This window comes from Cricetulus griseus (genome assembly GCF_003668045.3).
Source record: "Cricetulus griseus strain 17A/GY chromosome 1 unlocalized genomic scaffold, alternate assembly CriGri-PICRH-1.0 chr1_1, whole genome shotgun sequence".
NCBI lineage: Eukaryota > Metazoa > Chordata > Mammalia > Rodentia > Cricetidae > Cricetulus > Cricetulus griseus.
In genome coordinates this window covers 139890961-139912364 of record NW_023276807.1, presented here as the reverse complement: position 1 = coordinate 139912364, position 21404 = coordinate 139890961, and the positions used below count along the sequence as shown (strand labels likewise).

At 44.2% G+C, this 21404-nt stretch overlaps 1 long non-coding RNA gene and 1 pseudogene across 1 annotated transcript in view; one reads left to right on the top strand and one right to left on the bottom strand.

The window, feature by feature from the left end:
- Nucleotides 1-3531: 3531 nt before the first annotated feature.
- LOC100764821 lies at nucleotides 3532-5296 on the top strand (annotated as a pseudogene).
- A 9234-nt stretch (nucleotides 5297-14530) lies between these two features.
- LOC103159938 overlaps nucleotides 14531-21404 on the bottom strand; it is a 49660-nt gene continuing 42786 nt past the window's right edge. The window contains exon 5 of the long non-coding RNA XR_004772380.1: nucleotides 14531-15120. This is a non-coding gene — a long non-coding RNA (uncharacterized LOC103159938). The remainder of the gene's footprint in view (nucleotides 15121-21404) is intronic.

The following is a 21404-nucleotide window of genomic DNA, read 5'->3' as shown; positions in this document are numbered from 1 at the left end:
TTTAATCTCAGCACTCAGGAGGTAGAAGCAGGCAGAGATCTCTGTGAGTTTGAGGCCAGCCTGGTCTACAAGGGAAGTTCCAAGACAGCCAGTACTACACAGAGAAACCCTGTCTTGAGAAGAAAAAAAAAGGGGGAGGTGGAGACAAGCTCTGAGCTTGGAGGTGGTGGTACATGCCTTTAATCTCAGCACTTGGGAGTCAGAGGCAGGTGGATCTCTATGAGTTCAAAGCCAGCCTGATCTACAGAGCAAGTTCCAGGACAGGCTCCAAAGCTACAGAGAAACCCTGCCTCAAAAACCAAAAAACCAAAAGAAGTAGGAAAAGAAGGAGGAGGAGGAGGAGGAGGAGGAGGAGGAGGAGGAGGAGGAGTCAAACACCATAGGACACATGTGATTGCCTGGGCTCTGTTATATGAACTATCCAGAGCAGGGAACCCCATAAAGGCAGAAAGCACTGTGGTGATAAGTGGGATCTACGAAAAGGGGAGACTGGGAAGTAACTGCTTAATAGGTAAGGCTTTTCTTTTAGGAGGTGATAAAAATATTTTGGAGTTAGACTGTGGTAGATACATAACAAATCTACAAAGCATTTAGGTTCACCCTTTGAGAAGATAAATTTACCAGTATATTAATTTTGCCTCAATTAAAAACGATCAGCCACCTGGTGTCCTGCCTGTATTTTAAAAAGTATTAGTAGGCTGTGGTGTCACATTCACATGTAATCCTGGCACTTGGGAGGTAGAGGCAGGAAAGTAAGGAATTCAGAGTCATCCTTGGCTACATAGTGAGTTCGAACCCAAACTGAGAATATGAGACCTTAGACCTCAAGAGATAAAAACCAACAACAATTGTTTAAGTTGAACAAGGGAAATGAAAGAACTTTCTCCAAAACAAGGATACACAGGAACCCAATGAGCATGAATGTTAAAGATAATCACATGGGGAAAACCCCCTTCTCGCTCACTATGGCATTCTGATTCAAAAAGAAAAAATCAGACAGCAACATATGTTGACAAGGTTGTGGAGGTCATCTAACCCTTATGTTTTGCTGGAAAGAATGGAAAGTAGCGCAGCTACTTAGGAAAACTTTCTGTTGGATCCCCAATTAAATACAGAGGTACTATGTGACCCAACCACTTCACTCCAAGGCATAAGTATGGGAGAGAAGTGGCTGTGTGCCAAACCCATGCACAGATGTTCACAGAATTGTTTTTTGTGACAGCCCCAAATGGAAGCAATCCAAATGCACAACCACTGACTACAGTAGTATATCCATACAATAGAACACTATTTAGCAGTGAAAAAGTTTTGCTATATACAACGGAATGTTTGAATCTTGAAACAGTGTTAAGAGCAAGAAGCCAGTCATTTAAAAAAAAAAAAGTACAATCCCATCTATGAGAATGAATAGGCAAATGAGGACGACTAAGGTTAGTCTAGAAGTCTCACAGGGCTGTTGAGATAGGTGGAGAAGGAAATGGATTAGTGAGTCCAGTTTCTCACACAGTAGATAAAAAAGTTCTAAAATTAGCTTGTGTGCAGTAACTTCACAACGGTCAGTGTGCTGACAGCATGCCTCTGTGCAGGATAAGCTAAGTATGTGACTCTCATGGTGAGAGTGACATCTCCCAAAGGGGCTTTGGATGGGGCTGCAGGCATTGAATGTCAGGCAGACTCAACAAATGAAGAACTACAGCAACCAAAGGCACCAGACCCTGCACTGTGCAGCCTTGGTGCCTCCCTGTTTCCTGTCTGGATTCATTACATTTCTCACTGCTCTGACAAATACTTGGCAAACGCCACTGAATAAAGGAAGGAAGGGTTTATTGGAGCTCGTGATTTGAAGTTGAGGGTACAATCCATGATGGCGGGAAGGCATGGCCACAGGGCTGTACAACACGTCTGTTGCATCCACAATGAGGAAGCAGAGAGAAGCCAAAGCCGGTGCTTGGTTCCCTTTCTCCTTGTTATTTATTCACTTCAAGACTCAAGCCCAAGGGATGGCACCACCCACAGGGTAGTTCTGCCTTACCAGTTAAGCCTCCCTGGGAAACACCCTCAGAGACACACCTTGAGGTATGCTTCCTGGGTGGCTCTAATTATCCAGTTGGGTTAACAATAAAGATCACTTTCCATATATTAACACAATCACACACACACACACACACACACACACACACACACACACACACTGTCTGTGTGCACTTTGCTAGAGCATCATAAAGTTTGCTTCTTTTCTTATTCTCTGTTGCTATTGTTGTTACTGGTCTTTATGTTTTATTTCATTCTCTTTAACACTTCGATTACAGTTTACTGCAAGCATGTCTGGAAAAGGCAGTCTATCTGCCAGCCCAGAAAGGGAATGTGAAATCTTTATTGAGAGTTCTTTTGAGGCTTAAATAGATACAAAGCTGAGGCCTGCAGTGCAGCACCTGTCATGGTCACAGAACCCAGGATATGAGGTATGGGTCATGTGTTAAGCCGCCATGATGTTTGGCCTAGTGCAGGGGAGGTCTTGGGACAAGTCTGGCAAGCTTTTCAATAGCATCTTTAGCCTGTGCATATTTTAATTGCCTTCTTTCGGCTTTCTGTAATTGGCATTCTTCCAACTACAGATTCAACAACAACACCCAGGAGACCCAGAGGCGGTTTATCATCAGCCCCCACCCATCTCTGGAGAGAGAACAGCCAGTTGTCTTTCTGATTTTCCAGTCTGAACCTTCATGACACATGGTAGGAAAGTTCCTAGTGGTTTCTGGAGCTTTCCCATGTCCCTTTAATATGTAGTTGAGTTACTATATCCACAGAAGGTTAATTATGAAGCTGCTTGTAATTTCCTTGCTAGGTAGCATACATTAAACAGAGGGCTGGTATGAACTTTTAATTACCTGGCTCTCCACCTCAGTCTTATTGCTATTTAACTACAGAGATTATACAATGTTTATACCCAACACACAGGATATGAGTTGCTCTGCTCCTGATAGCAGCCATGTTCAGCCCAGCCTGCAGAGTATGCACACAGTGATGTCAGTTCGCCATCTCTGCTGCTATCTTGAGTTTCAGATTTATAGTTGGCTTGGCTTACATTTAATTTCAAAGGCCCTACTAGCTTGCTTTTTGGTGGAACCTCTTTTTCACCCTGAAGCTGTTATTTGCATTCTTACATGGAAATGAACAAAGTCCCTCCCAGCGGTGCTAGCTGCTTCCTCATCCCCTGGTTTGTAGAGCATGACCACATGATGGTCAGTCAGAACACCATGAGACTATTTTTCTTTTTATCAGAAAACAAGGATCTCTGGCATGAGCTAACCCTGCATGCTGTGATAAAGATCTGGTCTCCTGGTGAGAATTAGAAGTGCTCTTCCTTAAACAGGTGGTGAGGAGAGAGCCCCCCTCCACACACACACACACACACCACCACCACCACCACCACCACCACCACCACCACCACCACCACCATGGCAGTCCAGGCTCATTCACTTTGTAAAAGCACCTGCACTACTTCAGGAAAAGATCACTTCCCGGTTGGTGATGACTTACATCTGGGTCTCCCTGAGAGCCCATGTCTACCCCAGGTCAGATGCAGCAAAAGTCATGACCATGAAGGTGAGGCCAGGTGAGAAAACAGCCTCCTCCCGAGTATCTCATGGAGGCACCACGTGGTTTTCACTCCCAGTCAGCAAACCCGGGGGCTGGGGTGCAATACTCAGTACACAGCCAGCACACATCACTGATCTGGCATGAAATAAGCCCTGGGTTCTGTCTCCACCTGCTGAGGTTAAGAGGTGGAAGAGGCAAAAGAAGACAGAAAAGAAACTGAAAAGAGAAGACAGCAAGCAAACCCAGTACTCTGGCCTTCTCGAGTGGGGCAATCCTGTGGCTTCAGATGTATCCTCTAAGAGGTAAAGCCCAGGGGGCAGCCTTGTAATCATGGAGACACACCCTTAAAGCAGGTGTTGAGACCCCAGCTGCCTTTTGCTTTCCTTCCCTTTGGCCACCTTGCATTCCAGCTGTCACCCCCACGAGCCTGAAAGCAATGGAGTCACCAAACTGTAGGATCCATCCTCCAAAGCAGTGAGCTCACACAGACCTTTTCTCTCGGTAAGTAGACTCTTCCCAGGATTTTGTTACAGTTAACAGACGAAAGCAGTGTCTATCCAAAGAGACAGAGAGTGTTTTGAAAAAATAAAGGATTCTACAACAGCTCTTTCTTACAAGCACTTGCAGTTCCTTTTGTCCCAGTTCATAGCTGATAGGCAATTATTTAATAATTACCTTTGATTACTTGCCTTTATTTGGCTTGAGAATTTTTTAATTGCTGTTTGCCCAATATATTGAGTGTTTTCTTATGGCGACAGGTGATCCTCTTCCATGTGATTTTTAATGTGTGTAGTAACTCCATGGCCTAGTAACATATAATTTACTCAACTACTCCCCTTCCCCACTTTGAAGTCCATTTACACAGTTTTGTTTTATGGTGATACAAGAAACAAACTTCCTAATTAGGAAACAAACACTCTGTCATCATGACATTCACTCAAATCAAAATTCCCACAGCTCCCACCTCCACCAACAAATGAAATTTGTCCTCCTCCACACATTGTGGAAGAAGTGGAGGGGGCCTGGGAGGAGGACACAACTGAGGAAGCTCAGAGGTGCAGAGTGAAATTAGTGAGCATGCAAAAGTGCTGACACTCAGAGGCGATTTGGAAAGAACCATAGAAGAAGGTGTCAACATCCTGTCGATCTTGTCAAGGAAAAGAAGGAAAGGGACATTATTGATTCATCTGATGTATCATTGCTGAAGCAGAAAGGCTAGATGTAGAAGCCACCAGACCTCCTGCTTTGACCGACATCCTCTTTAATAGAAGATAAGAGAGCAAATCAAGAAACACAGGCACCATTTCCTAAGATTTTGTCATAACAAAATGGCTCAGCGGAGCCTTCCTCCTGGTCTGGATGTGTAGCAGCAATGCATCAGGTTCAGCTGATCTCCAGGACGCCGCGCATCTTGAAGGAGCTGTATAATGCAGACCTTTGGGAAGAGGTCATCATCCGCTGGTCGGAAGAGGCCTCTGAGAAATATGTCTCAAAAGAACTTGCCACAGAAAGTCATGTCAAAGCAGAGCCACGTTTTATTAAATGGTTGAGGGAAGCAGAGGAAGAACCTTCTGGAGGTGAGGAAGAAGGTGAAGATGACAATTTTGAGGCGGTATGTTAAAAGACTGCTATTGCACCAGATGTTGAAAGTATGAAGTCTAACAAGGATGAGGACTTTGATAGTGATGCCCTTTAAAAGGATGGGTGCATATTTTTCTCCATTATCAGCCCGAAGTGCAGCATGTATGTGCAAGAACTGAAATGACTTAACATCATGCTACACTTGATACGAAAAAAGCTATTACTGTGAGTGGCCTATTATTAAACCCGTGGGGAAACCTTGGGAGTTCATTCATATCAATGTGCAATTATAGTCTGCTCATCTATTTAATGTTTCTAGTAGTAGACACATTTGGATCACATCTATACAGTTATATAAAATGCAGATTTGATTTTGGTCAAAAAAAATTTCACATGTCTCTGACAAGAAGGTAGAGCTTCTCAAAGAAGATGGCTCCTGACTCAGTCTCAGGTGAAGATGTCATGGTGTCACCAGTTCTGATTAAGAGCAATCTGCTTCAGTCCATGAGTGTAGAGAGTGGGGTGTGCTTTCTGCAGTCCTTTCAGTGTAGACAGGTCAGTGTCTGTCCTGGGATGGGAAGACAGTGGAAACTTCCCAGGGAGACAAGGTTACCTAGCTACAAACACCATGCTTGTCCTCCTCATCCATCCAATACAGTTGTTACTAGAAAGTAGAAAGGAGCTGCAGACCGGGGACTACCCTACTTAGATGTCCAGGTTGACATTGACTGCCACCCTGACCAGATCTAGATTTAGAGATAAACCTCGGGGCTTGTCTGTGAGGAATTTTTCTATGGGTTAATTGAGGTGGGAATGCTCACCCTAACTGTGGGCAGCTCCATCCCATGGGAGGAGATCCCATACTGAATAAGAAGAAACTTAACAGCTTTCATCCTTCTCCATGACTGCAGATGCAATGCTGCCTAGTGTTCCTGTAGCCATGCCTTCCCTCTCTCCCTCCCTCCCTCCCTCCCCCCTCCCTCCCTCCCTCCTCCCTCCCTCCCTCCCTCCCTCTCTTCCTTAGGTTACTTTTGTTAGGTATTTTGTCACAGCCCTGAGAAGTAACTGGCATCTCCTTTGTGACTACTTCTCACAGTGGGGAGGAACCAGAGTGTACCTGTTACAAAGATAACAGTGTACACAGGAGGTTACAAAGCTTTACTTTTCTCCTCCTCACTCCTCTTCTGGATAAGAGATGCTCATAGAGAGTGGTTGAGCCCCAAGGGGAAGGACACGGAAGAAAGCAGCACACGGAAGAAAGCAAGCCTACTGCAGGACTCTGTATGGACAGCAGAAGCATGGGAAACCACAGGAAAGATGGTGTCCATTTATCCCACACCAACGCAGCCTTCCTTGATACAACCATGGCTGGTTCTCCTCTGAGGTTGAGGACATAATGGTTAAACGAAGGTGCTAAGGAGATGGCATAGTCGGTAAATGGCTTACCATGCAAGCATGAGAACCTGAGTTTGGATCCTAGTACCCATATAAAAGCTGGGAGCAGCAGCATGTGTCTATAATTGCAATACTGAGAAGAGGGTACAGAGATGGGTGGATCCCAGAAGTCTAATGGCTATCCATTCCAGCCACATCAATGAACTCAAGGATTCAGTGAAGGACTGTCTCACAAACTAATGTGGAGTAGCCAAGCAGTGGTGGCACATGCCTTTAATCCCAGGACTCAGAGGCAGAGGCAAGTGGGTCTCTGTGAGTTTGAGGACAGTCTGGTCTACAGAGTGAGTTCCAGGACAGTCAGGACTACAGATACACCCTGTCTCAAAAAAACAAACAGAAAGTAAAATAAAAACTAATGTGGAAAACAGCTGAAGATCATACCCAACACTGACCTGTGACTCTGCATGCACACTCACACACACACACACTGCACACACAGTACAGACACACTACACACACACACACACACACACACACACACACACACACACACAATGCCATTGAGTCTTTTATCTTGCATCCCTTTAGGCAAAAGAAATTCCAGGTTGGTGTGATGGGTCAGTGGCCAACAAGCCAGACGAACTGGGTTCCATCCCCAGAACCCACAGAATGGAGGAGAGAACCAACTCCTGCAAGTTACCCTCTGACTGCCACATAGCATAAGTAAATAAATGTAAATTTTAAAATGTTTTTAAAGAAAGAGAACCAACTACAGCATGAGTCAGAGACCCTCTCTCCCGGAAGATGAGGCTGCCTCAGAGCTTTTTTCCATGAGAGCTAACTAGAGGTATCTATCCAGGCAGGATCCAGTCTCTCCACTCGCAAATGCTCTGCCAGATTTCCACCTAAGATTATGTGTGCAATCACCACACTCTGGAAACGAGAACATGATGCAACTGATAAGGGTGGAGCCTTAAAGACAAAGCAAACTGCATTTGGAACCTGGCTCGACCAGTGATTGACTTAGGGCTACATTTCCAGAAACAGTAGCTGAGAACAAAGCTGTATAACCAACTAGAGCAGAAATGTTCTCTGCATGGGACATCAGAGACAATGCTCACCCTGCTGCCATGCCTCAGCTGGGAACATATTGCTGCGAGCACCAAAGTCTTTGTCCCCATACCCTGCCCTTTGTAGTGTCTCCCTCTCCCTCCTCTTCTCTCTGTTTATTGAAACAGGGTCTCAGTATACACTACCTGGCCTGGAACTCCTCATGTACCCCTGGCTAGCACTGAACTTGCAATCCACCTGCCTCAGCTTCCCAAATACTGGGATTGTGGGCATATGCCACCACACCACATCTAGCTTCAACTGTCACTTCTACCACCTCCTCCAGAGCTGGTGGGTCAATATGGGTCCCTAGGAAACAGACCAAGACCAAGTCAGAAGTGGTAGAGATTTTTAAGGAAAATATCCACGAGAGATGTGTGGCAGAAGTAAGAATAGGAGGGGTGTGTGTGTGTGTGTGTGTGTGTGTGTGTGTGTGTGTGTGTGTGTGTGTGTGAGTTCAGCCATAGCACTGAGCAACTGAACAGACTAAGGAAGGGAAGGCAGGGCAGGAAGAGCCTTCATGTCCTCTGAGTTCTCTGCAAAGCTGAGCAGGAGTGTGGCCTTGCTCTAGAAGGAGTCCTCTTTGCCTTTTCACTAAGTGGCACTTTCTAGGCACGAGGGAGACCATGGTGAGTCTGAAGCGGGAACCAGAGGCTGTAGGTAAACTGAGCCCTTGTACATGTCTTGAAGACACATAGAGGGCACACTGCGACGTTGGCTTCACTAGATGGTGGATGCTTAGAGCTGCCTAGTGCATGGCTATGTAAAGATACCTAGAGAGCCCCCTAGTGTGTGACTGAGTGAGACATACATAGAGAGCATGTCAATTTACCATGTACTTAGCAAAGCTTTAGGACATGGAATATTTCAAAATACATTTCTCTTGAATCAGTATCAAAAGTGTCTTTAGTTTCTGTGTTTCTCAGTATTTTTGTTAGGGTTTTATTGCTGTGATGAGACACCATGATCATGAAAACTCTCTTTTTTTGTTTGCTTGTTTTGTTTTTCAAGACAAGGTTTCTCTGTTTAGCCCTGGCTGTCCTGGAACTCCCTCTGTAGAGCAGACTGACCTTGAACTCTCAAAGATTCACCTGCTTCAGCCTCCCTAGCTCTGGGATTAAAGGCATTCATTACCACTGCCTGGCAACCATGGCAACTCTCATAAAGGAAAACATTTAATTGGGGCTGGCTTATAGATTCAGAGATTTAGTCCATTATTATCATGGCGGGAAGCATGGTGTCATGCAGTCAGACACGGTGCTGGAGGGGTAGCTGAGACTTCTACATCTGGGGCTATAGGCACCAGGAAAAGACAGTGACACTGGTCCTGGATTGAGTATTTGAAACCTCAAAGCTCACCCCCCAAGTGACACTTCTTCCAACAAGGCCACACCTCCTAATAGTGTCCCTCCCTATGGGCCTATGGGGGCCATTTTCATTCAAACCACCACACTCAGTTTTCAGTATAAATTATTTCTGATACAAATCACAGACCCAACAGAAACCTTTTAAAATGCAGCCAAACAACTCCCAAATACTCTTTGACACTAAGTTGGGGGATTTAACAAAAGAACATTGTAGCAGATGCGACATTTATTGTCAACTCTCTTTTAGGGAACACCTGATATCTCACACAACAGAGACCCTGCAAAGTAAAAACATAAGGATGCTACTAGAGCCATTAAGACAGAGATGAAGACTACGGAATGCCCCCCCACCCCCAGTCCATAGTGAACACTTGGGCTCCAGATGATGTCAAAATGCAGTTTCTTCCCTGTTGTTCTTCAGACCACATGTGATACAATTCACAAGGAGGTGTTCCAGGGAGCTGCTCTCTCTGTTCCCAGCAGCAAAACACTGGGGTTAAAGAACTACTGTTGGGACATTGGTATGTGGTTCATGAACTAAGAAAGAAATGCCTCTGAGCTATAACTCGTGTGAGCACTGGTTAGATGTCCAGTCATTCTACAGGAACTGCACAAACACAGCCAACACACACACTATCATGAATTCACTGTAGGCTGCTGGACACAGAGAGGTAGTTTCATCTTCATCCCTAGTGTTCATAGGAGTGGCCATCCCAGAAAGTAGCCTCCACCACTGCCCTGCAAAATGGGAATAAAGTGTCCACGTGTTCTCAACAATTCAAGTCAGTTTCAGTGTTCAGAGAAGTTAATGGAACTCTGAGTCAGGTTGTCCATCAACATTTACTCTTTCTATTTTTACCACAGTTCTAAGAAGAAGAAAAACGTTTCAAATGCCGGCCTGTGATCTTTCTAGTGATAAATTTATTTTAGTCATCAAGATCTTATAGAAAACAGTGCTGTATATACAGCCTATACTCATAATGAAACTCGCTATGCATGCTTACTGAAAACCAACTAAAATGATTAAAACTTTATAATGCATATCTTCAGTCATAGTATTCAAGATGCAGAGGCAGAAGGATCATGAGCTCAGAGCCAGCCTGGACTACATAGTGAGACTTTTCTCAAAATACATAAGTAAATAAAAATTAAAAAGCAATTTTTTTTTACTATAGTTGCAAAGGACCCCAGTTTAGTCTGAGCACCCACATCAAGAGGCTTATAACCACCTGTAACTCCAGGTTCCAGTGATCTGGTGTCCTCTCCTGGACACTGAAGGGATCTGCAACCACACATGCACATACCCATACAAAGACACGTATATACAAACAAGATAAACTTTAAAATAAGTTTGTGATTAAATTGAAGAAATTTTTAAATCTTTCAAAGAGGGAAATCACTATGCCAAACCTTACTTTCAGGTCCTGCCCAGGACTGGTTGCTCCCCGTAGTGTCTGGTTTCAGTGTCATACAATGAGGATGAAGCCCTTTTCCTTAGCCCCGCCCCCTTTCTCATCTGCATTCCTGCTCTCCAGAGACAAACATCTCCTGGGCTGTTGCTTCTATGTTTGATTCCAAATTAACCTTTTCTTGATTTTGAAATTTTTTGGAATTACTGATTTTTTTTATCATATGAGATTTTAAACCCTCACTCTTATACTAGTTGTTGCCCTTATACACAATTGTACACACTGTATTATACTTCCTCCCATTTGGTATAGTTGTTCAGTTATTTCACAAAAAATGTTTTATGACATTTTGAAATTAGAATCAATGATATGTTATTGCATGAAGCATGTGTCCCTGGGATGTGGAGATGATTTACAGTTCCCACATTTGGGTCTTGACTCACTCATTTATACCAACAGTATCTGAACAGGAATTTGGTCATGCATGTTTGCCGGCTTGTTTTACCTTTATGAGTCTGCAAATGTCATCATCATCTCACCATGTGACTTTAAGCATAATCCATTCAGACCAATAAATTGTTGGATTAGGAAAGTGCTTATTCATTATTCATTGCCAGGTTTGGCTAAGTGTTAAAGAATGACCTCCCATAATTCCAGCTCCCAGGGATCTGACACCCTCTACTGGACTCTGTGAGTAGCTGTACTCTCATATGCAAACAACCACACACAGATACACAGACTCTTATTTAAGATAGAACCTAAAAACTATATCACGATTCTATTACAGGTTGAGTGCAACATGCATGTGAAGTTTTAGGGTAAGACATTCAAGCTCATGGTATACTTCTCTGACACAAATCTTTCAGATGCTGGGCAAACCTTGCTTATTCTTTTTGCCTGCAATTGACCCTCCATAGTTAAGTGAGTGTTTTAAGGGATATGGAACACACAGCCCTTTGAGTGCTAGCTCACAATGTGAGCCAAAACAAAATACATGAAACAGTAAATCAAAGACCTATGCATAAGTGAATCTTTTGAGAGTCTGAGATTGCCTCTGGATCTGTGAGATTCTAATGAAAAGTCTACCACGACAGAGCCATGGAATGACAATGCAGAGGGAATTCAGGGAAGAAAATGAAATCTGATTGCTCACTGAGGAAACAAAAATCCAAAACTATGGAGAGTTCCTACCATACCACATAGGGACAGGAGTGTTAAATGAACAGGACCTTGTGAGCCATTAGTCCCTGACCTAGAAAACTGCAGGACCCAGCTGCTGTCTGTATCCACAGAGCTCTTGCAAAGTAGTGCCAGAGGCAGAACGAGAAGGTGGAAGTGTGAATAAAACAGACTAGCAACTCCTTCTCAAGTCATCAGCTCATCCAGGAGAGACTTGAACACTGTAATCTGACAGATGAGGATTATTCCCTGGTCAATGGGGGCTGAGGGTTCTGTGGCATCGGTACTCTAAGTATGTTTCCACTGACTGGTTACTAAAGCCAGCTCCAACAAGAAACTCATTGAACGGAAGGAACGCTAACTATCCCCATGGGTCCAGTGCTGGGGTGGAACATCACAGCCCAGCAAACTCCTTTGTTCTGCTCTCCAGTCCCAGCTGTATTGTCCTGGAGACACTGAAGGAAGACAAAAGGGTGTGTCAGGGAGAACCCTGGCACTTCCCTCCAGAGAGCTCTGAGATGCAAAGCAGGTTCCATGGAGGCAGGAATGGATTTGCATAAGAGCCCAGGGCCTTCTGCTGGAGAAGGAGGATGGGGAACATGGTTTGTAGTGAACTGGAGACTCAAAACTGGCTTGTGGCAATGTAGTATTTTCCAAGCTACAACGACATTGAAGAATACAAAGCAGATCATAAGAAAAGAAAGCCTTTTATTTAAAAATAAATAGGTGGCAAGTTTTTAAAATAAAAAAGCCCAACAACACCCTGATGTTTGTGCCCATGAATACATGCATGCAGTATTAATTTAACAGTACTAAGTCACTGATAAAGACCATGGACCAAGGCTGTGAGGAAACTGTATTCTTTTTTTAAAAAAAAGATTTTATTTATTTATTATGTTTACAACATCCTGCTTCTATGTATATCTGCACACCAGAAGAGGCACCAGATGTCATTACAGATGGTTGTACATGTGGTTGCTGGGAATTGAACTCAGGACCTCTGGAAGAGCAGTCAGTGCTCTTAACCTCTGAGCCATCTCTCCAGCCCTGAAACTGTATTCTTATCAGAAGAGTGTAAGACTCTAGGTGAGTTAATAACATAGGCGAAGCTGGGTGTGGTGGTAGACTCCTGTAATCCAGCATTTGTAAGACCAATACAGGAAGACTGAAAGTTTAGAGTCAACCTGGGCTACACAGTGAGGCTTGGTCTCAAAACAAAAACCAAACCAAATGTGAGTAACAGTAGCATAGTAGTAGACCCAAAACTGGGACTACAGAAATCTCTTAGACCCTTTAACTAAGACTTAAATTTTCCAGACTTTCCAACCAAATAGTACACATATTAAGAGGATTACATCGGTTACAAATAACTATAACAAGCTTGTATGTTGTAAAACTCTGATATGTAATCTCTCCTGGCTTCAATTTAGACCAGTGGTTCTCAATCTTCCCAATGCTTCGACTCTTCAATATAGTTGTGGTGACCCCCAACTGTTATCATCCAAGCAAGCCTGGCTCCACCCCTTGGTTACCTAACAGAGTGTGCCACCCCTGTATACATGGCAGGCAGTACCCTGGCTCTGTATGTAGGTGCAAAGGTCCCTTTAAGAGGCAAGCTCCGCCTACTTTTGCTCTCTCTGCCATTTCTCTGAAGCAAATTTCTCTCTCCCTTTCTCTCTCTTTCTCCCTTTCTCTCTCCCCTCTTCCCCTTCCCTTTCCCACTCCCTTCCCTTCCCCCAGTAAAGCTTCCCAAGTAACCTCTGTCTGCCTGGCATGTTTGTCCTGCCATGGGATCAGCCAAGGTCCCCACCACCAAGCCACATATCATAACACCAGCCATAAAGTTATTTTCATTGCTACCTCATAACTGTAGTTTTGCTACTGTTATGAATAATAATATCTATATTTTCAATGGTCCTAGGCAACCCTTGTGAAAGGGTAGTTAGACACCCCCCCCAATGGGTCACGACCCACAGGTTGAAAATCTTTGGTTTAGAACTAGTTACATGTGCAACATGTGAGGTCCACAGTGTTAGGTTTAAATGGCATCTTAGAAACTTACCAGTTGTTTCGCCCATCAGATGTTCCAGGCTTCTTGATGTACCTAAGGTCAAATCAGTACAGGAGCAAAACTAAGCCAGTCTCTTATTTTCTAGTTATTTCTAATGTACATTTGTACATTGGGAGGGGGTGTCCTAACCCCGAGTTCTCTATTTTCCACACAGACAGAAAGAATAGACTCCAGTTGTTCCCAAATCCTGGCACCTCCTGGGGAACAGGAATTTCAGTGAGCTGTGGCAGATCTCCTATGGCGAAAGACTTTTCTGGGGGCCCCAGCAACGTGTTTGCATGGAGTTTTAAAAAATGGTCATTGGAGTAATTGCAGATGGCTTTGGGATTCTGAGAAGAAAAATTTGACTGGAGAATGCTTTAGCTGTAATTTGGGAATTTGTGGGGAGGGGCATAAATCAGGTTAGAAGCTACAAATATTATTTCTCATCATTTTACTCAAGAGCTGAGATTTTTTTATGACAGAAAAAAAAGCCAGTGGGATATGAAGCAACATGATTACTATGAAGGCTTAAGGCAAGAGCAATTAGTCAGGAGAAACTTGTCTGACATTAAGAAGCAAATTGCAAATGAAAAATTTCAGATCATCCCAAAGGCAATAATTAACCAAGAAGAAAATAAATTTCAAGTAGAGGGTAACCCATAGTTTTTTTTTTTTGTTGTTTTTTTTTTTGGTTTTTTTTTTTTTTTTTTTTTTTTGGCTGTTAGATAATCCCATTAATGCAGAAGCATAAATCATCAGAAGAACACTGAGGATATTTAAATTCCACACTAATTTTACATGGCTCCCTGAATAAAGACCCTTGCCCATGACCCCGACAACCCAGAGTCCACAGGGTGGAAGGACTGACTCCCACCAACCATCCTCTCATCTCTTCCGACACACTATGATGTGCCCACCTATACACACGTGCTACCCCAAAATATAAAACAAATAAATGTAAAGAACTAGTAGTAACATACAAGATAGGCATTGGCATGGACTGGCTGATAGGTATACCTGGTTTAGTGTTCAGGATTAGGCACTGCACAAGAACACCAGATAACATGCTGAAGTCATACATGGATGACAGCCATGTCCCCAAACTTGACCACAAACCTCCAAATATACATGCTACCAATGAACTATAATCTAGGGGAGATTCTTTTTTACTCTAAGCAACAAACAAGTGTTGATGAACCAGGACACAAGAAAATCTAAATTGAGTGACTTCCTATTCTTGCAATAAAAAAAAAAATGTTGCCATATCCTTTTTTATTTTTAAATATGTGTGGGTATGTACAAGTGTGAGTGCAGATGCCTGAAGAATCCAGCAGAGGGCGTCATCAAATCTCACGGAGCTGGAGTTACAGTCGGTTTAGGTTCGGTGCTCTTAACCACTGAGTCATCTCTCCAGCCTGCATATTCTCTTTTAAATGAAAAGACAAAGAACTTTTAATGTAGGGGAAATACTGTTAGAAGAGGTGTGTGAGGCAGTTAGTTTGTTTAAAATGGTCTTTCTGTGTTGTGAGCTATTTGTGATAGTTACCTGTCTTTGGAAATGTATAACTTACTGTAATTTCCTTTTCTTCTCCTAAAATATGCTTTCTCCACACCTGGTTTGTGTGTGAGTGTGTGTGTGTGTGTGTGTGTGTGTGTGTGTGTGTGTGTGTGTGTGTTTAATGTTAAAGAGCATCCTGAGAACTGAGTAAGCCACAAGTTACACAAAGACTGAACCTACCCTTGGAGTATCAGTCAATGTCCATATAGCTCATAAAGAGGAAGAGACCATTATGGTCACCAGCAAGGACCTAAACTGTGCTGAATGCTGGCCAGCAGGTGGCAGTGTGGTACAGCAATTCCAAAGCAAGCATTTGTAGTGGAAAACATCTAGATGAAAGACATTAATTTATTTATCTACCTATTTACTTTTGAGATAAGGCATATATATATATATATATATATATATATATATATATATATATATTCCTGGTTTTTCTGGAATTCACTATGTAGATCAGGCTGGACTTGAATTCACAGAGACTTTCCTGCTTCCCGAGTTGTAGGATTAAAGGCACGCACCACTATGACCGGTGAGAGGTTATTTTTTTAATAGTGTCTTGTAGTGGATGTTTCATTTTTGGCTTTGGATATGTTCTAGGAAAGATATGAACTGTACTTCTAACTCCCCTGTAGAGTTAGGATGTGGTGTTCATGAAACAGCTTGCCAACCTTCACCCATGTTGTAATCAGCTGCTCTTGATCAGTGTGCACGCTTTGCTTTGCAGTTTTATGACATTAAGTGACTTTAAAATGAATCTTCTTCCCTACTACTCTTCAAGAGAGGTCACTGTCCTTGCATCTAAGGACAACTTCTTCTAATCTTCAAAAGTAAATACTCATTTGCAGGGTCTGTCACATACAAAACTAAAAGCATGTCCTGCTGATGAACAGCCAAAGCCACTACAGGTGACATGGGCAATGGCTGTGCAAAGGTCACTCCCAGGCAACACCTCCAGGTCCTTCTCAACATGAATGCCCAAGGATCCAGAAAGAACGAAGTATCAATCGTCAGAGCAACATGTCCACAGGGCTGGCCAGTGTTCCACAGTCCAGGCAATTGTATTGACTTGAATAATGCTCAAAGGTGATGCCATGGAGTGATGCTATTTCCCGACTTGTGGGATGATGAAGAAACTGGGTCACAGCAATTATGTAACTTACTGGTGGTACTTAGATCCTAAATGTCCCTCAAAGGTCAGTGTGGTAAAAAGCCTGGTCCCAGCCCAAGGCACTGTTAGGGGATGGGAAACTGAGGTCTTATGGGAGGAAATTAGGTCACTGGAGTGTGCTGTTTAAGGGCATGGTAAGGTGCTCCCTCCCTGCCTCCTGGCAATGAGGCAAGTAGTTTTGCTCTGACTCCCTCTGCTCCCATCTTCACTCTCTGCTTTCACACTGTCACAGATCAAAAATTATCAGTTAGAAAGTTTCTCAGGGTCCAAACCTCTGGTTCCATCTTTCAGAAACCTGAACCTCCATTATTTTGCAGATGCTGGCTAATTGCTGCTGGATGGCATGGCCTCAGTGGAGAATGTCTCCTAGTTTGCATTAGAACAGGTCTAGACCCTGAATGTGCTGCACCTGTGCTGAGAACTCTATGTCCCTAGAGACCTTTTTAGGTGTGCAGCTAGGGTTAAAAGAATGGCTTAATAGATGCTCTCTGCGGTCACACTGACTGTTGGAAAGCAATTTAGGAGGATGCCAAAATAAACCAGAGACTCCAATTTCCAGCATGGACTAAGAGCCTTCCTAAAATGACAAGATGCCTATATCTGGTTTTTTATCGCCGTTGGGTAGCAAAGAGTTTCCAGGTCCACACGCCCCCCACTCAGGGATGAACCCGTGGCTGTTCGGATGGCTCCGATCACAACCCCCAAGAACATCAGTCCGGAATAGATAGCCTCCGTAGCGTGGGACTGATACAAGCCAGGTCGGGACAATGCTCCCTTCCCAGAAGCTCAGAAGCAATAGCTGGGGCTGGTGACATCAGTTAAGAAAATACATGCCATGTGATCATGAAGACCCAAGTTCAATCCCCAGAACCCGAGTTTAGCACCCAAGTTTAAAAAGAAAGCTGGGCATTGAATAACTTATGTATAATAATATAATATATTATAATCAATATAGTACTGAATGCTGATAATCCCGGTAATAGGAAGCTAGAGACAGGAGATCCTGAGGCTTGCCCAGTCTAACCGAGTCAGTGAGCTTCTGATTGACTGAAAACCCCTCTCTCTGAAAATAAGATGGAAAGCAATTGAGGAAGACACACACACACACACACACACACACACACACACACACACACACACACACACATACATACACACACCAGATCTGACTAATCAATCATGGACTGAAACAAACAAGATAAACCTGGAAGCCAGACAGACCTTTTATCTATGTAAGCTGGTTATTTTAGATGTCTATCACAGGGCTGGAAACTGAATTCACAGTATCAGTGACATAGTCTAGCTCAGCAGCCTGTCTGTCACCTAGATGCCTTCTGCTACTAGCCCAATCTGCCTGACTCCCTTCCTGAGAGCATCACTTTAAAATACCCAGAAGGCAGTCCCCCCGTCAAGAAAAGCTTTGTCACAGTCTAGCCTTTAAACAATGGGGGTGAAAGACCCCCAGAAGCTCAGGCCTCCAGGATCTCAGCCCAGGACCTCGGTCACCCCAATCACCAGGCGGAGTGGAAAGTTTGATGCAAACAGCAAGAGGCTTTATTGAAGTTGTTTAACGAGCTAACCCCATGTTAGCTCCGGCCTTTCATTCACCCACCATGGAGGATGGCTAGAAAGACAGCTCTAAGCAGCTACATAGAGATCTTATAGGGCAGCGAAAGGGGAGTGTCTAGGGGTACACACAGGCTCAGGATTGGTGTGGCTCCAGGCTTGGAGGGTTTGCCCTGTGTTGATTGGTCAACTGGTTGTTATGACCCATAGGCCCTCCCAGGGTGGTTGCTATACTCTGCGTGTCATTGCTGTGCACATGTCTGTAAAGCACACCCAGAGCCGTAAAGCATAGCACCACCAGCTAACTTCTGATTGGTTCCTTGCCACAAGGCAGGCATCTGACCTCCTAGTGACTAAGACAAGGTCAGACAAGCACGTGTTCGGCTGTTATAGCTGCCAAAATGGGGAGCTGGTCCCTTCAGGGGGAAGGTAGGAATGTTTCCACCACCCCATCCACTGAGAATGCTCCACAGCCCCGAGAAAAGAGAAAGAACTCTACTACCATATTGTAGAGATGATCAGGACAGCAGCCAGAGCTGAACCCCCGAGACTCTTCTTTCCCACTGTTTCCCTTGAGTTAGCCTCTGCTGCTCAAGCTCTCTGAGAACAGAGAGTACATTCATCCCCACCCACTAATCACCCATTCCCAGGCCTCACTGCAGCTTCAGCGGTGAGCTCCTAGAAGCCTGTCTCAAGGAGGCCAACCCAGAACCTCCCACCAGCCACCTCCTCCCACCAGCCACCTCCTCCCATCAACTACCTCTTTCCCCTTCCCTGGACTTAGAGTGCTTCTCCCTCCCAACAACACTTCTTCTTCAGATTCCCCTTCTTCTGTTGCTCTCCTCCTCTGTTCACTCCTCTTTCTAGCTTCAGTTGTCCCTCAGAGCCCGGAAATCCCTCCCCGAGTTGTTCCAGTCCCTGTTCTGTGCCCGGCTCATCTTTCCTACTCTTCATCATGCATCCATCTCTCTGATGCCTTCACTCGATGAGTCTACAATCTCTCCTTATCACCACCCACATTCCCTTTTTGATTTGCCCATTTGGGTGATGGCAGCACATGCACCAAAGCTCCCTGGACACCATACCATCAGCAAGGGGTGGGGGCATTTCTTCCCCTGTCCCCAGACCCAGATAGCTTGTACTCATTGCCAGTCTCCCAACTCAACCTCCCATTGCTCTCCATTAGCTCTGAACACTTTTCCTGTCTCCAGCCTTTCATCCCCACTACCCCACCTGCCCCCAACTTCCCCCATCACACTTTTCTTCCTAAAACACAGAGCTGTTGGCCCCTGACCCTAAGATCTTAAGTGGCTTCCCTGGGTGTATACCATGTTCCGGCAACGATGCTATTTAAGGACTGCAAAACCCTTATTGCTCCTAAGCTCACCACTGCCTACAGTATCCACTCTGTTCCTTCACTCAGACTCTGAATACTTTACAACACACAGGCACTTTTGTCACAGCTAGACAGTGGAGAGACCCTAAGCCTCTTAGTGACTGCCTGTGGGTCTGCAACCTACTCTGTCAACTGTTTCCTCCCCCTTGTGCCTTGCTTCCTTGACCTGTGTAATGGCCACAACATCCTTTTCTGAAGGAAGATTAGTGACCAAATACGGAGCATCTGCTGATGCATGGAGCCTTGCTTCCCAGGCTCAATAAACATGAATTTCTTCTTTTTCTCCACACCTATGTCCCCTCACCTTTAAAATGCAGCTCCTTCTTCAGCAGAGCAACACACCCCTGAGAATCAATCCTTCAAAGAAGGTTAGAAAGCTACTGATGACATTATGAAAGCCTTCCCACCCCTCCAGGCCAGGCTCAGCACTTGCACACTGGGTACTCAGAACCAGAATTCCTGCTGCTGAATCTGTTTCCTCCTGTGGAGTGGACCATTGTTGAAGCAGACAAAGTAGTTGGGAGGCTGAAGCAGGGGGATCATGAGTTCCATGTTAGCCTGGGCTACACAGAGAGGTTCTGTCAAAGGAAGGGAAAGGGAAAGGGGTGCCGGTATGTTGTGTATCTTTGCATCTTGGGCATCTCATTACATGCACAAATACATTGAAGAGAAAACAAGTGTGTTTGCCTCTTGTTACCAAGACTGTCTGACTCTCAGCATGATCACTGGAAATTAAGTGTTAATGTGCTTTATATTGAAGCTTCCTGGGCATTTTCACATTGTGTTGAATAATTGCTTCCCTTGATACAATAAAATCTTTAAAGCTCCGTTCTCTTCTAGAGAAGAGAGCTTCAAAACCCACTCTTAGATTTTGTAGTATTTGAAAGGAGACTAGTTGAAGTAACTGGCTAGAAAGCAGCCATTGTCTGTGCTTGCTCACTATTTTAACAAAGTTTTAAGCCAAAGTTTTAAACTAGCCAGTTTCTGCTGATGCTACATTCACTTCCATTATTTTCTTTTTCTGTTTGTCTCCCTTCACTACAATGCAAATGTGCAAAAGTCTGAAAGCATGTCTAACCTACTGCTGTGTTATTAAAACCTAAATCAATGATTAATACTTGTCGACTCAGAGAGATTGCCTAGTGGTTAAGAGCAGTGACTGCCCTTCCACATGACCTCAGTTTGATTCCCAGCATGCACATGGTGTCTGACAACTATCTGTGATTCTAGTTCCAGGGAAACTGATGTTCTCTTCTGGCCTCTGAGGGCATCAGGCACAGACATAGTACACCGACATACATGCAGCAAAACACACACATGAATAAAACAATGCTGATTGACTAAACTTCAAACAAATTAATATATCTTGTCTTTTAATGATTAGTAGACTGTAAGTCGTGAAAACATGTGCTTTCCAAGATGCTTAAGAAATTAATGGAATTGGGGCTGGAGAAATGGCTCAGCAGTTAAATATAGGCTAGGCTCACAACCAAAAACATAAGAAATTAGTGGAGTTATAACTTGATAGTCCAATATTTACTCATAGCTCCATCTGCATAACCCACTAGTGACTCGAGTCCTCCAGTCACATGTTTCCTTGAGCCCCACTCTACACTTCGGAAGCCTGCTTGGACCCAGGTTCCCCCTTCTCCTTCACTGCTTGAAGACACTGCCTCTTCCTACAGTGAAAATTAAGCAACCTGACAGGGCCTTCTCAACTTCCCTTTCCTGTTTGATGGTCACCATACTCAAAGATGCTACCCCATCCTTCACAGATGCATGTCTGCATTTTCTCTGTTCTAGAATTCTCTTCCCAGCCATTGTGCCTAGGAAGCACATACACCATATCCTTCTTTCATGAAACGTCCTGACTCTGTCCCTCACAGGACCTCTCATGACACTTAGATGCACTCTTTTTAGGGGATCCTAGTGAAAACCAGACAGACCCAGTGCGAAGCATCAAGGGCAGGGCTAACTGAGGTTAGCTGTCTTGAAGGAATGTCACCCTGTACACACAGT